Genomic DNA, 15,445 nt, shown 5'->3' on the forward strand with positions numbered 1-15,445 from the left:
ACTTTCTAAGACCATCACCTTGGGACTTAGAATTTCAACATATGAATTTAGGATGGGGCACAAATATTCAGACCTTACTACCATCCTTCTAAACTTCAATTACTGAAAAACTCTGAAGAGGACAGGGTTAGAATCTCTCCTCCTCTAAAACACTGTTTTCAGTAATCATAATTGAAGGTGGCAGTATTAGTATTTTTCATCTATTCTGTTGTAAATGTAAAATGAGATAAATCAAATTAGTAAGCATGAAATATTCTAATTCCATCACCCCTCAAGTCCTTGAGAAACAGAATTCTCATTGTGGAAAGAAAGAATATAAATGTAATATAGAAAAGGTTAGGTAAAAACCTAGTATTCCTGAAATTCTAAATTTGAATTGACTATATTAAGATGAATTCACAAGATATTTTAATTTGTAATATGTATAATGCCTAGCTCTATCCACAGGAAAGGCATAAAAATAACCTGGTATCAGTGAGCATCCCTAGTACTCAGATTATGCTCTTGAAATGCAATTTCCCAATAAAAGGAACTTGGGCTTTTCGGGGAAATGGCTGGTCCCAGGTCTAGTGCAGAAAACGTAAAAGATGAAGTTGGAATGTCTGTCATAATGTCATAAAAGACAGCAACAAAATCACCAAAAACTACTAGGGTCATGTTAAGAGAACTGAGCGGATAACTGCAAGAGGTTCTCATTGGTCAAGAATAGGACCATTTAAACTTCAATAATAATAATAATTGTAATGAATTGAAACCCATTTCTTTAAATCCATAAGCCCATAATTACATTTTAACAGCTAATCAGTTATCTTTACAATATGACAGGAAACGTGATGACTAAATATATATATATATAAAAATTATGACGTGGAATAACATCAGACATCAGAGTACTGGTGGTATGAGAAATACCCATGATCTCTCTCCTTGGAATTACAACAAATTGAACAGTTATAACTTCGTAAAGAAGCTCCAGCTGGGCTTGAATACTTGCCTGAAATATCCATGCATCTAACTGACTAAAGGTGGGAAGGGTAAAATAATGGGGGCAAGGGTAATAAGACTTGCTTATGCTCAGACTCCAGAGAGGGGAGAGGTCTAAACTGTCCCAGCTTTTCTATGCCAGGGTTCCAGAGAGGAGAGAAACCTAAAGTGACTTGGTCTTCTCTTGCCAGGGGAAGCAGAGAGTCTGGGGAGATTTGGTATAATACTGAACCATAGTGGCAGAGCCTGGGGTCATGGCCAGTGTTCCCACTGTCGGCCAGCAGCCTACACTATCAGAGACACAAAAATATAAAGTGCAGTCCCACAGCTTCCCAGTTCCCTCCTCTCGTGGGTATGGAGTGTGGTAGAGACATACCCAACAGCTAGTTCTACAGGAACACTCCTTCCCATGATGAAAAGAGGTGCTCTGTGTCTGGTATTCTGATCTATTGGGACACAGGGAGGAACACTAGAGGCCTGACATTGCCATTGATAAAGCTGTAAAACCCTCAATAAACACATGCATTTTGGAAATGCAGCCCCACCACAACCTTTGAGACAGCACCTTCTCAATAGAATTCAGCCTAGGATTTTACAGAGCTAAATTGTGTAATCCAGCCCCACTTACTGGAAAAAGAGAAAAATAACTTGAAAATATTTTTTTCTTCTAATCTTTTGTTTTTCTTTAGTTTCTGTGTTTTGTTTGTTTTCTATTATTGGTATCTTTTTTTGGTTCTTGTTTTTGTGGTTTTTCTCTTTAATTTTTATTTTATTTTTAAATTAAGTTTTTATTTTTATATTTTTGTTGTTCACTTAATTTCTTAACAACATAACTCTCAAATGCCCTCAAGGCAGGAAAAATGGAATATCATCACTACTCAAGAAAGAGAAAAGAAAAAAAAAAAGACACAATTCAGAGAGAAAATGAAAAATCTTTAGAAAGTAATCTCAATCATATGGAAACCCTGAAGTTAAATAACAGAGAATTCAAAATTCAAAATTGAAGTATTAAAGATACTCAACAAGATGCAGCAAAACACCAACAAGCAACTTAAAGAACTCAGAAAGCAGAACAAATACCTCACCAAGGAGCCTGAAACTTTAAAAACAGAGATGAAGAACTTAATATATGAGTTGAAAAATTAGCTAGCAAGTTTAGTTAATAGAACAAGCCAGTTAGAGGAGAGAATCAGTGACATCAAAGACAGGCAATTAGAAATGATACAAAGAAAAGAAGAGGCAGTGTCAAGAATTTTTAAAAAATGAGAGAGCTCAAAGAATTCTCTGACTCATCAGAAAGAGCAATATAAGAATAATGGGTGGCCCTGGCCGGTTGGCTCAGCGGTAGAGCGTCAGCCTGGCGTGCAGGGGACCCGGGTTCGATTCCCGGGCAGGGCACATAGGAGAAGCGCCCATTTGTTTCTCCACACCCCCCTCCTTCCTCTCTGTCTCTCTCTTCCCCTCCCACAGCCAAGGCTCCATTGGAGCAAAGATGGCCTGGGTGCTGGGGATGGCTCCTTGGCCTCTGCCCCAGGCGCTAGAGTGGCTCTGGTCGCGGCAGAGCGACCCCTGGAGGGGCAGAGCATCGCCCCCTGGTGGGCAAAGTGTCGCCCCTGGTGGGCGTGCCGGGTGGATCCCGGTTGGGCGCATGCGGGAGTCTGTCTGTCTCTCGTTTCCAGCTTCAGAAAAATACAAAAAAAAAAAAAAAGAATAATGGGTATTTCAAAAGAAGAGGAGAGGGAGAAGGGTAAGGAGAGCCTATTCAAAAAAAAAAAAATCAACAATAAAAGAATCCTCAAGGCAGCTGGAAAAAAGAACTCAACAAATAAAGAAAGGCCCATCAGGTTATCATCAGACTTTTCAGCACAAATTCTACAATCCAGAAGAGAGAAGACCCAAACATTCAAAGTACTGAAAGAAGAAATACCAGCCATGAATATTATATTCATCAAAGTTATCCTTCAAATATGAAGGAGAAATGAAAATTTTTGCGGATGTACAGAAGCTGACAGAATTTATCACCAGAAACCCCCACTGCAGAAAATACTCAAAGGGGTTATTCTACCAGATACAAAGAACAAGACAACATAAAACTACAAGTAAAGGCTCTAAAAAGGTTACAATATAAACAAGGATAACCTGTGACAACAATAACATAAAAGAAGAGAGGATAAAGATCTATAGTAGCAAAGGAGGATGGAGTGCAGAAGCACTTGAGAAAAAAAAACTTATATATATGAAACTTTTTTCTCAATAACCTAATGGTAATCACCCATGATAAAAACTGAAATATTTATACATAGTTTTAAAAGACAGGAAATAGAGGTAAGAACCATAAAATACTTGTACTACCAAACAAACACAACTGACAGAAACACAAAAGAAAATAACCAAGGGAGACACAGAACCACCAGAAAACAAAATATAAAATGGCTACAGAATATTCTCATATATCAATAATTACCTTATATGTGTAAGGAATGAACTCACCAATAAAGATGCATAGAGTACCAGATTGCATCAAAAAGCAAAACCCAACCATATGCTGCCTTCAGGAGACAAATATAAGCTGTAGGGACAAAAGTAGACTCAAAGTGAAAGGTTGGAAAACAATCCTCCAAGCAAATAATACACAAATAAAAACAGGTGTAGCCATACTTATATCTGACACTACGAAATTCAAGACAACTAAGGTAACAAGAGATAAATATGGACATTTTATAATGATAAACAGGACACTGTATCAAGAAGACATAACACTTCTTAATATATATGCACTGAATCAGGGAGCACCAAAATATATGAGGCATCTACTAATGCATCAAAAATTATAAACAGACAAAAATGCATTTATACTTGTAGATCTCAATATACCATTGATGACTTTAGTTAGATCATCCAAACAGAAAATCAATAGAGAAATATCGGCCTTAAATGACACACTAGACTTAAAGTACACAATAGACATTTACAGAACATTTCATCCCAGAACATCAGATTATACAATTTTTTCCACTGTGCATGGAACATTCTCAAGGATAGACCATATGTTGGGCCACAAAACTATCATTAACAAATTCAGGAAGACTAAAATTATACCAAACATATTCTCTGATCATAAGGCTTTGAAATTAGAATTCAACTGCAAAAGCTAGTAAAAAACCCCACAAAAATATGGAAATTAAACAACATACTTCTAAAAAATGACTGGGTCAAAGAGAAAATAAAAGCAGGAATCAAAAGATATATACAGACAAACGAGAATGATAATATATCAAAAGGTCTGACCTGACCTGTGGTGGTGCAGTGGATATAGCGTTGACCTGGAATGCTGAGGTCACTGGTTTGAAATACCAGGCTTCCCCAGTCAGGACACATACAAGAAGCAACTACTACAAGTTGATGCTTCCTGCTCCTGCACTTCACATTTCTTTCTCTCTCTCTCCTCTCTCTCTAAAATCAATAAATAAAACTTTAAAAATATGTATTTTAAAAAACTTCTGGGATGCAACAAAAGCAATAATAAGAGGAAAGTTTATATCATTACAGCTTATATCAATAAACAAGACAAATTGCAAGTAAACAACCTAACATCACATCTTAAAGAACTAGAAAAAGAAAAACAAAGGCAACCCAAAGTCAGCAAAAGAAAGTAAAAATTACAGAACTAAATAAAATAGAAAACATATAACAAAGAACTGGTTCTTTGAAAAGATCAATAAAATTGACAAACCCCTGGCTAGACTCACTGAAAAATAAAGAAAAAGAACTCACATAAACAAAATCCAGAATGGAAGAGAAGAAATTATCACAGACATCATAGATATACAAGGGATCAAAGTAGAATACTATGAAAGATTATATGTCACCAAATTCAACAATCTAGAAGAAATGGATAAGTTCCTGGAACTATACAATCTTCCTAGCCTGAGTCACAAAAAAGTGAAAAACCTAAACAGACCTATAAGCAGGAAGGAAATAAAAACTACTTTCAAAAACCTCCCTAAAAATAAATGTCCACGACCAGACGGCTACACTAGTCAATTCTACCAAACATTCAAAGAAGACATTGTACCTATCCTTCTCAAAGTCTTCCAAAACCTAGAGGAAGAAGCAATACTCCTTAACACATTTTAATGAGGCCATTAAAACCTACATACCAAAACCTGGCAAGGAAAACACAAAAAAAGAAAACTACAGACCAGTATCTCTAAGAAGTACAGATGCAAAAATTCAAAATAAAATAAAGCATAAAATAAAATAATACTAGCAAATCAAGTACAACAATACATTAAAAATAATAAAACATCATAATCAAATGGGATTCACTCCAAGAGCACAAGGATGGTTCAATATACATTAAGTAGATCAATGAATAATATACCACATCAACAAAACAAAGGACAAAAATCATATGATCCTATCAATAGCAGAAAAAGCATTTAATAATAAGCTACAACATCCATTCATGTTTAAAACACTCAATAAAATGGGTATAGAAGGAAAGTACCTCAACACAATAAAGGCCATATATGACAAATCATCAGCTAATATCATACTAAATGGTGAGAAAATGAAGGCTTTTCCTCTAAAACCAGGAACAAGACAAGGCTGCCCATTCTTTTCACTTTTATTCTACACAGTACTAGAAGTGCTAGCCAGAGCAATCAGGCAAGAGAAAGAAATAAAAGGCATCCATATGGGGAAAAAAAAGTTAAGGTATCACTTTTTGCAGATGACATCACCCTGTCTCTAAAAAACCCCAAAGATTCCACTGAAAAACTATTAGAAATAATAAATAAATACAGTAAAGTCACGGGATAAAAAATCAATAAACAAAAGTCTATTGCTTTCCTATATGCCAACAATAAAACTTGAAAAAATGAACTGAAATAAAAATTCTTTTTACGATTACAACCAAAGAAATAAAATACTTAGAAATAAATTTAACAAAGGAGCTGAAGGATCTATATACTAAAAACTACAAAACATTATTGCAAAAAATTGAAAAAGACACAATGAAATGGAAAAGTATTCCATGTTCATGGATTAGAAGAATCAACATAGTTAAAATGGCCATATTATCCAAAGCAATATACAGACTTAATCCAATGTCAGTTTTTAAAGACTAGAAGAAAAAAAACTCATTAGATTTGTATGGAACCATATAGGACCCAAAATAGCCAAAGCAATCCTGAGATAAAAAGAATGGAGCTAGAGGTATCACACTACCTGACTTCAAGTTATACTATAGAGCCAATATAATCAGAATAACATGGTATTGGCAGAAAAACAGATATAGAGATCAATGAAACAGAATAGAGAGCCCAGAAATAAAGCCACAAATATATGGATAAATCATCTTTGACAAAGGACTCTAAAACACACAATGGGGAAAAGAAAAACCTCTTCAATAAATGGTGCTGGGAAAATTAGAAAGCCGCATGCAAAAAATGAAACTTGACTACAGTTTGTCCCCCTGCACAATAATTAATTTAAAATGGATCAAAGACCTAAATATAAGATCCAAAACAATAAATTACATAGAAGAAAACATAAGTACTAAAGTCATGGACCTTGGTCATAGAGAACCATATTATAAAACTGATCTCAAAAGCAAGGAAAGTGAAGGTAATAATAAATGGGACTATATCAAACTAAAAAGCTTCTGCACAGCAAAAGAAATCAACAACAAAACAAAAAGACCACCAACCAAATTGGAGATGATATTCACAAACAATAATTCTGATGGGGAGTTAATATCCAAAATATATAAAGAACACACAAAGCTCAACAACAAACAAGCGAACAATCCAATTAAAAAATGGGGAAAGGACCTGAACAGACACTTCTCCCCAGAGGACACACAAATGTCTAACAGATATATGAAAAGATGCTCTTCTTTGCTAGCTATTAAAGAAATGCAAATCAAAACTACAGTGAGATACCACCTCATACCTCTTAGATTGGCTGTTATCAACAAGACAGGTAATAACAAGTATTGGAGAGGCTGTGGAGAAAAAAGAATCCTCATTTACTGCTGGTGGGAATGTAAACTAGTATAGCCATTATGGAAGACAGTATGTGATTATTCAAAAAATTAAAAATAGAATTACCATATGAACCAGCAATCCCTTTACTGGGTATCTAACCCAAAAAGTACTTGAAAATATTGGTACACAAAGACACATGCACTTCTATGCTCATCTCAGCATTATTCATGGTGCCCGAGACATGGAAACAAGCAAATTGTCCCTCAATAGAGGACTGGATAAAGATGTGGCACATATATACAATGAAATACTACTCAGCCATAAAAAATGATGACATAGTGACATTTATGACAACATGGATGGACCTTGAGAACATTATACTGAGTGAAGTAAATAAATCAGAAAAAGCTAAGAACTGTATGATTTCACACATAGGTGCAATATAAAAATGAGACTCATGGATATGGATAAAAGTGAAGTTGTTACCTAGGGGCGAGGTGCAGGGGAGGGGAGTAAAAATGGACAAATATATGGTGACAAAAAATGATTTGACTTTTGGTGATGGGCACACCATGCTATCAACAGTTCAAATGCTACAGAGATGTTCACCTAAAAAGTATGTATTCTTATTGATCAATGTCACCCCATTAAATTTAATTTCAAAATTAAAATTAAAAACAAATCAAGCATTTATATGAACTGTACCACCAGGTAACTAGATGGCAGATAAGGTGAAGCATCACCTTACAAAAATCCTCCAGACATTAAAAAAAAAATGGATATACAAAAAGACATTAAAAAAGATAGACAAACATACATTCCATGATTCCCAATGAAAGAACACAACACATGTTCTAAACTTGTCAAAGAGACCTAAATCTGATCAAAGTTCTGAAGACAACTATCAATTTAGAGTAGTCACAGAGAGGATCACAGAGAACAAAGAAACATGGCAAACTCACCAGGACTATGCAAGTAGCAAAATCCAGAGTGAAGGAAACTGTAGGTCAGTGTGTTCCAGGTCTTTAACAAAGAAACTTCAAGGAAAACAAAGGGACAGAAGGAGAGCCTGTAAATGAAAAGAAACTTAAAAATACATTGTTATTTTTAATTTGGAAAGATTATATCCATAGATTAAACTTCAATGAGAAAAAAATCAAAGAAATATCAGGAAATCATTATTATAAAAGTCAAGATAGAGGTTACTCTTGGATATTGCTGACACTGGAGATATCATTGGGGCAAAATATCCACCCTAAATTTTCATAGAACTCAATGAAGGTTTACAGCATATCTATCATTATCTAACAATATGCACCCCAGCTTCCCAATGGCAACTGAACTGTACACTGAGGAAGATTAGCAAAATCCTCTGGAAAATTATTTTGAAACATATTTTACAAGTTTCCTTTATCCATTAACAGATTCTGGGATGAAAATACCAGCTGAATACTCTTGGATCCCACCATCCAGAAGCATCAGATGGTCATTTACTGAATTTCCCCAAGTATAAGATGCTCCCATGTATAGACACACCTTAACTTTGGGGCTGAAATTTGATTAAAATGTATTATATTTATATAAAGCTATTGAACTCCAGTTTTACTTATCATAAAATTCATACAACTCCTCATTACTGTCAAAACTCCCATCCATTAGCTTGTCCTCATCTGTATCTGATGATGAATCACTGTCTTCAATAATGAGCACACAAACAAGCACAAAAAAAGCGGGAAATGCAAGTAAAAAAATCTACAACCACTGTATAAGACACACCCAGTTTTTAGATACCAAATTTTTTGAAAAGGGGTGCATCTAATATATGGGGAAATACGGTACCTGCCCCATCATGAAGAAGGATGGTACTTAAGTACAGGCTCAGTTCTATTTGCACTTTTATTTAATGGAACTGTAAATCAGTTCAGACTGCCACTAGTTCTCTACATCTTCCCATTACTCAAATAAATGTGATTTCTAAATCCTAGCACTCTACATAAAAACTAAAAAGTGTACACCCAACAGCAGTGAGAGAACACTCCTGATTTACGTTCATTCTTTTCTGTTTGCTCCAAAATCAAACAAAAATTCATACCATTTCTAAGATCAAGTTCCCTTTTTGTGAAAAAAAAAAATATGTTGCAGCTAAATCAGCACAATAAAAATTTCAAGATAATAAATTTTGCTGTAATAAAATGACAATTTCATGTTGCATTTTCCAAAATAGTTCAATAAGTTAAACTTTAAATGTTTTTAGCCTTTTGAGTTAAGCCACTGATGTATTAATTAGGCAAAAAAGAATATTACCTGGAAAAGTGATGTCAGCAAGACAGCAGATTAAGAGGCTCCAGGCCCTCATTCTTCCACAGAAATATTAAAAAAATAATTCAGACTAGCTACATTAACTTTACAGCTGTCCAGCAACGTCCCAATCAAAAAGCCACATTCAAAACAGTAGGAAATTTCATGGCAAACACTTGCCCCAACCTCTTCCCAACATGCTGTGACCATTATCTGGAAGAGGTCGCAGCCAGTTTCCAGTTCCCTTCCTTAAAACAGAGAAAGCAAAGCAGACCTAATGTGCAAAGTTCTAACTTTTCTGGGACTTGGTCTCTAAGGGATTGGTCTCTGTGTCACCTAACTCAGAGCTGAAATAGCAAAAAAAGCAACAGATTTTGGAACTAAGGCTAGAGAAAACCCCAGGAAAGAGGAAACTTCAGTAAAAGCCACAAGGGGACTGACTACAAGACCCACAAAAATTTTGGCAAGAGATTACAAAAGAATAATACAACAGAACATGTAAGGCCAGGAGAAAAAGCTGAGGTGAGGCACTTAGGAAATTAAGGCATTTAAAAGCAGCCATGTATATATGGGAAAGTCAAAAAGCACACACAAAGCATAGGCAAGACAATATCCAGAAAAGGCCTGAGAAGATATTAGGCTTTCATAGCTGGTTCAGAACAAAGCTCAAAACACATCCAACTAATCAATGAAGATATTCCCTAGTAAGTAGTCATTCTGAAAATACAGGGTAAAGTAGCTATGCCTTTTTTAAAATGCATAATTTTTTACAGAAAGCATAGGCAGCCAAAAACAGCAGGCATTATATGTACTGTATGTCAATTATATCTCAACAAAATGGGTAGCAGAAAACCATGACTCATTCAAAGGAAGAAAATAAAGTGGCACAAACTGTTCCTAAAGATATGTTGGTATCAAATATACCAGACAAAAATATTTAACATTAAGTATTTTAAATATGCTCAAAGAGCTAAAGAAAAACATAAACACGTACAGGGAATCAGAAAAACTATATGTCAAACAAAATGAGAATATCAACAAAGAAACAGAAATTGTGAAGTGGAACCAAAAAGAAGTCCTGAAACTGACAAACACAATAACTGAATTGAAAATTTCACCAAAGGGGTTTAATAACAGACTCCAACAGGCAGAAGAAAGAATCAGAGAATTGAAGACCTGTGATTTGAAATTCTTGATTTTGAGAAGCAAAAGGAAAAAAATTTAAGAAAAGTGAACAGAGCATAAAGAACTTATGTCATACCAACTAGTAGAACATTTATTGCTCATTAAGGGAATCCCAGAAAAAGGAGAAGGGCAGAGATTTAAAGAAATAATAGCCAATACTCTAGTTGCTCTTCAGATCACATAAATCTGTCACCTTTTAAAAATATAATAGCCAAAAATTTCCCAAGTTTGAGAAAAGACATAGGCCCACAACTTCAAATAGGATAAATACAAATAGACTGGAACACATTACATTCAAACTGCAGAAAGACAAAGAACTGTGAGGGCAGTATGAGAAAAGCCACCTATCACATACAACAGATCCTCAATAATATTATCAGTGGCTTTCTCAGCAGAAACCTAGCAAGACAAATGCAATGATAAATTTTAAATGCCAAAATGGGACCCTATCTATCCCTCTCTCTGACTCTCTGTCTCTGTCAAAATAAATAAAATAAAATAAAATGCCAAAAGGGGTGAAGAAATGCCAACTGAGAATTCTATAACTGCCTAAACTGTCTTAGGAAAATTTAAGATACTCATTCCTAGGTAAACAACAGCTAATGTAATTCACTATCACTAGATCTGCCCTACAAGAAATGCTAATGGAAGTGCATCAAGCTGAAATAAAAGGATACTAGACAGCTCAAAGCCATAGAAAAGTACAAAGTTTTCCATTAAAGGTCAAATATTAAAACAAGTAATATTGTAATTTTGTTTTGCAACCCCACTTTTTATTTTCCTATAGAACTTTAAAGACAAATGCATAAAAATAATTGTAAATCTATGTTAATGGGTACACAATATACAAAAAATATGTATAATTAGCAGTATCAAGAACATGAAGTGGGGAGCAGAGATACAAAGAAGTGGAATATACATACATGTAATTGAAGTTAAATTGCTATTTAAAATAGATTGTTATAACTTTAGGATAATATATCTAATCCTCAAAGGACCAATTAAAAAAAAGTTTCTAAAATATACTCCAAAGTAAACGAGAAAGGAGTTAAAACATGTCACTACCAAAAAAAATCAACTAACAAAACAATAATGGAGGAAACAATGAACAAAAATGCTATAAGACAAATAGAAAACAAATAAAACAAAATAGCAAAAAATAAGTCCCCCCATCATAAGTAAATTAAACACACCAATCAACAGACAAAGATTGGCAGAGTTTGGATTTTGTAAGAAAGTCCAACTCTATTCCATCTACAAAAGACTCACTTTGGATCTAGGAATAAAAATAGGTTGAAAAGGAAAAGATGGAAATAAATATTCCATGCAAATACTAATAAAAAAAAGAGTAGGAATGGCTCCATTAAGTCAAAAACTTTATAAGAGACACAAAAATGATTGGAGATAAATGAAATAAAGACTAGAGAAATATAAGAGAAAATCAATTAAACCAAGAGTGGGTTCTTCAAAAAGATCAACTATTTGAAAATATTAAAGATGAGAGAACCCTCCCTAACTCATTCTATGAAGCCAGAATTACTCTAATACCAAAGCTATACAAAGACACTATAAGGAAATAAAACTACAGAAAATAAAACTACAGACCAATAATCCCATATGAACATTAATACAAAAATTCTTAACAAGATACTAGGAAAACAAATTCAACAGCATATTAACAGGATTATACAACATGATGAAATATAATTTATTGCTTGAATACAAGGGTAATTTAACATATAAAACTCAATCAGTGTAATACAACACATTAACAAATGATAAAAAAATTTAAAAAGCACATGGTCATCTCAACTAACGTAGAAAAAAATCACTTGATAAAAGTCAACACCCATTCATGATAAAAACACTCAACAAATTAGAAATAGAGAAAAACACCACAACATTATAAAGGCCATTTGTGAAAAACTCAAAGCTAATATCATATTCAATGGTGAAAGACTGAAAGCTTTTCCTCTAATATTGGGAACAGGACAACTTTCACCACTTTCATTCAATATAGTACTAAAAGTCCTAGCCAGAGCAATTTGGCATGAAAAAGAAATAAAAGGCATCCAAATTGGAAAAGAATTAAAATTATCTTTATTCACAAATGGCATGACCCCATATGTGAGAAAATCCTAAAGATTCCACACAAATACAGCAAAGTTGCAGGATAAAAAAATCAACTCAAAAATCAGTTGTATACCTATACACTAAAAATGAACAATATGGAAAAGAAATTAAGAAAACAATTCCACTTAAAATAGCACCAAAGGAATAAAATATTTAGAAATAAACTTAAGTGCATGAAATATTTGTATGCTAAAGACAAAAAACACTGCTGAAATTAAAGATATCAATAAATAAAAAGACATCCGATGTTCATAAGTTAGAAGACAGTATTTTTAAGAAGATTTAATATTGTTAAGATATCAATACTATACAGTAATTCCATGGATTCAGTGCAAGCCCTATCAAAATTTCAATGATTTTTGCTCAGACCATCCAATGGGCAAAGAACAATCTTTTCCAAAAATGGACTGAGAAAACTAAATATCCATATGCAAAGGATAAAATTGAATCTTTCTTTAATACCATATATAAAAAGTAACTCAAAATAAATTAAACTTAAATGTAGCTAAAACTATAAAACTCTTAAAAGAAAAAACAATGTCTCATGACATTGAATTCAACAGTCATTTCTTAAATGTGACACCCAAAACACAGATGACAAAAATAATAATAAATTGGACTTCATCAAAATTTAAAATTTGTGCATCAAAGGACACTATCAAGAGAGTGAAAAGCTGATGCACAGTATTAGAGAAAACATTTCAGATAACATACAGGATAACAGATTGATATTCAAAAAATATAAAGAATCTACAACCCAAAAACAAAAAATCAAACAAACTGAATAAATTATAGGAAAAGGACTTAAATAGATATTTCTCCAAAGAAGATATACAAATAACCAATAAGCACAAGAAAAGATGTTCAACATCACAAATCATTAGGAAAATGCAAATCAAAACCACAATGAGATACCACTTCACACCCATTAGATTGACTATTACCAAAAAGAAAGGAAAGAAAAAAGGAGAAGGGGAGAGGAGGGGAGAAAAATAAAAGACAGAAAATAAGAGTTGGCAAGGACATGGAGAAATATAAACACTTATGCATTGCAAATGGAAATGAAGAATGGTACAGCTGCTGTGAGAAACAACATGGCAGTTCTTCAAGAAAATTAAACAGAGAATTGCCATATACTCAACTAATTCTACTTCTGAGTACATGTGTACATGTGAACAGATATGTGTACACCAATGTTCATGGAGGCATTAGTCATAGTAACCAAAAGGTGGAAACATCCCAAGTGTCCTTCAGCTGATCATCAACAGATAAACAAAATGAAGTATACACACATATTATGGGATGTTATTTAACCTTTAAAAAGAAAGAAATTCTGACATTTGGTACAACATGGATGAATCTTAAAAAACATCATGCCAAGTAAAATAAGCCAGACACAAAAGGAAAATACCATAGATTCCAATCATATGAAGTACCTAAAGTAGTTAAATTCATAGGGACAAAGTAGAATGGTGGTTTCTATCAGGGCAGGGGAGGAAAAAATGGGGACCTAATGTTTAATATAACAAAGTTTCAGTTTGAAAAGAAGAAAAAGTTCTGGAGATGGATAGTGTGATTAGTTGAAAAACACCATAAATGTACTTAATGTCATGGAAGTCTACTATCAATAATGGTTAAAATGGTAAATTTCATTATGTATATTTAACTACAATATTAAAAAGTTAAAATACCATATTAACAAATCTCTAACTCTAGAAAATAGAATTGAGTGGTTTTTATTTCCTTTTAAATTATTTATTTTTATTTTCAAAGTGTTTTCATAATCTTTTATTACCATCTTAATAATAAAAGAAAAAACATTTTATTATTTTAAAAGAAAGAATATCAGCATTACATTTTGTTACTGTATTTTTCTGGCCATTTATACTTTATGTTTTTATGCAAATTTTTTACCTTTACATATGAAAAAAACCACAGATGGACATCCAAGATGGCGGTGGAGTAGGTGGAGGCTAAACTCACCTCCTCCTAGGACCAAACTGGAATTACAACTAAATTTAAGAATAATCATCCTGAATAACCAACTGAAGACTCACTGAAGAGGAGTCTTATAACTAAGGTCTCAGAAGAAGCTGCATCATGACTAATAGGACAGGCAAACACAAAAGGGCTGGCCCAGCTCCTATGGAGGGCAGCTGAGGTTTTGAAGGGATATCTCAGCTACAGAGGGGTGGGAGTGTGGCAGAAGTTTCCCCTCACAAGCATGGGGCCTAAACCCCAAACTGAGCTCCCCAGACCAGAGCACCAGAGCCAGAAGAGGTGCCCAAATAACATCCAGCTGTGAAAAGCAGTGGGGTTTCTGTCCATCAGAGAAAGACAGCTAGAGATGTAGGCACCCTCTAAAAAGGCTAATGCACAAATTTTTCATTCTCAGTCACTCACCCATGCTCTGGTGGAGGGAGGGCAGAGCAGTCTACAGACAAGTGAGGGAAGTCTGGGATTTGTGGCTCTGGGGACACAGCAGGAGGGACTGCCACCAGGACCCCTGTGTTGAGTCGTTCTCCAATACTGTAGACACCATCTTTCTTGGGTAGAGTAGATCACTCTCTTCCCTGTGGCATCAGCCTGGGAAAAGGAACTGTCCCATCCCCTGGACTCCCTCTCACCACACATAGCAGAGATTAGGACCTGCTGAGAAGTCCATTGCCTTGACCAGGTTGTAGTGGTCTGGGCAGACTAAGGTAGTGTCAGTGACTCAGTTTTCTGGCTTTGAGGCAGAGGCCATTCACCCCACTTTCTGTGAACCTAACTGATGCTTCCCCCTCATGAAAGATTCAACAGAACCACCCTCCTGGCTTCCACCAGACCCATCCTCTAGGCTCTGGAGACCC

The 15,445-nt window shown here is 34.5% G+C and overlaps 1 protein-coding gene across 5 annotated transcripts in view; it reads right to left on the minus strand.

The window, feature by feature from the left end:
• LDLRAD4 (low density lipoprotein receptor class A domain containing 4) overlaps positions 1-15,445 on the minus strand; it is a 567,361-nt gene that overhangs the window by 382,359 nt on the left and 169,557 nt on the right. The window contains exon 3 of one of the 5 annotated variants that reach the window (XM_066352253.1): positions 7,940-8,046. The exons of the other annotated variants lie outside the window; for them this stretch is intronic. The gene's annotated coding sequence lies outside the window, so the exon portion shown is untranslated. The remainder of the gene's footprint in view (positions 1-7,939; positions 8,047-15,445) is intronic. 5 annotated transcript variants of the gene reach the window in all.

The sequence above is a fragment of the Saccopteryx leptura genome, chromosome 11 (genome assembly GCF_036850995.1).
Source record: "Saccopteryx leptura isolate mSacLep1 chromosome 11, mSacLep1_pri_phased_curated, whole genome shotgun sequence".
NCBI classification, from domain to species: Eukaryota; Metazoa; Chordata; class Mammalia; order Chiroptera; family Emballonuridae; genus Saccopteryx; species Saccopteryx leptura.